Source organism: Juglans microcarpa x Juglans regia, chromosome 6D (assembly GCF_004785595.1).
Source record: "Juglans microcarpa x Juglans regia isolate MS1-56 chromosome 6D, Jm3101_v1.0, whole genome shotgun sequence".
NCBI classification, from domain to species: domain Eukaryota; kingdom Viridiplantae; phylum Streptophyta; class Magnoliopsida; order Fagales; family Juglandaceae; genus Juglans; species Juglans microcarpa x Juglans regia.
In genome coordinates this window covers 19,840,410-19,842,074 of record NC_054604.1, presented here as the reverse complement: position 1 = coordinate 19,842,074, position 1,665 = coordinate 19,840,410, and the positions used below count along the sequence as shown (strand labels likewise).

At 35.3% G+C, this 1,665-nt stretch overlaps 1 long non-coding RNA gene across 1 annotated transcript; it reads left to right on the top strand.

Annotated features, from left to right (window-relative positions):
- Positions 1–642: 642 nt before the first annotated feature.
- Positions 643–1,346, top strand: LOC121234069. The gene is made up of 4 exons (XR_005934291.1): positions 643–785; positions 917–997; positions 1,085–1,173; positions 1,304–1,346. It is a non-coding gene; the product is annotated as an uncharacterized LOC121234069 (long non-coding RNA).
- The last annotated feature ends 319 nt before the right edge of the window (positions 1,347–1,665 follow it).

Here is a 1,665-nt window from a genome sequence, read left to right as displayed (position 1 = left end):
AGGTTTTGTGCATTATGTTCTGTATTTCCTTAGATTTTTCTTTCATGCCAAGTTGATGATTGTGCCTTTATTGTTGGGTTAGTTTCGCTTGGTTTCCGCTCCTGAGGACCTCACTTGTGTTTTATTAGTTTCTTTTATCTCCCATAGGATATAAATCTGAAACCAGTTATGTAATTTATTGGCTTGGAAACTCAATTAATAGTTCAATACGAAGCCTTTACAGTATACACTACTAATGCTTTTGCATGGGCTTGAATTTCTTGGGCATAATTGCTATATTTTTTTATTGTTGACCTACTCCATTTCCTTATAAACCCCGCACTTCTTTTGTCTCCCTCCTGTTGTTTATTGTTGTTGCACCACCGATCCACTAAAAGTCTTTTTTAAGATAAACAACCTTCTATCCAATACCACTTCGGTGCTCCTTGTCTATAAACAGTTTTATCAATAGATGTGAAAAACTTATTGGGATCATGTTTCAGAAGAGATGGTTTGGTTGTCAAAGGTAATTAACAAGTTCCTCAAAGACTTTATCTTCTATGATGTAGGAAACCTTTTGGCTATACTGATTTACTTCATATGATAAAGCTCTGCTTGTTTTTTGCTATGCCCGCTTAATGGAGTTCGTGAGATATATGTTTCACTGCTTCCCTGCTCATTCAATTGGTTGTTAGCAAGACTTCGAGTCAGAGAGAAAATGGAAATTGGCTCAAGCAAAGAGGGTTGCTTTAAGAGCAAGCAGGGGCACCATAGACTAGGCTACTAGGGGAGAAAGGAAAATGAAGGTTGGGTTTTTGCTTCCTTGTGTTAATGAATCTTTTATTGCGTCACCAGTAGTAGACACAATTATTTCGTTTTGTACAACACGGTGATATCATGATTATGAGTATAACAGAGTAACTGCAAATTTTAACAGGAAGAGGAGCAGCGATTAAGAAAAGTTGCACTCAATATCTCAAAGGGCGTGAAGAAATTCTGGATGAAAATAGAAAAACTGGTTAGTTTATCTTTACTCTTCAAATAACTTGTCAAAATATTTATCTATTCTTAAAACCTTATTTAACCCTCTGTAATTTCTTCTGAGTCCACTTTGTTCAAATAGTTATCTAATTTCTTCAAATAACTCAAGGCACTTGATAAGCAACTTGAGTTTCTTTTGGGCCAAACCAAGAGGTATAATTATTTCTCTCTTTGTTTTTGTTTGATGAACAACCTTAATTCTTTGTTATGTATTGGATTGTGAGAAGTTATTGTTATGCGACCACAGGTAAAGTGAAATGACATTATTGTGTTGGATATGTAGGTACTCAACAATGTTAGCAGAAAGTCTTGTTGATACACATAAACTAGTGCAACAATGTACTACACAAGATCAATTGAGTATTAAATACAAAGATGCTAATGTGGGACTATGTGAGTGAGATAAACATGCAGCCTTCTTGTGAATATTTAGAGAGAACTATCGGGCAATTTCTTGTCCTATATTGTGTGATACGAGTTGTGGAGCTGTTTACCTTTTAGACATTACAATTTTTATGTGCATCTAAGTTGTGAGTCTATTTTGTGCATCTGTGTTGTGGGTCTGTTTTGTGCATGAGTTATGGTTCTGGATTGGTGAAATTGGGTTTCTTTAGGGTTCAAAAGTAGTCGTGTTGGTTTAAAATT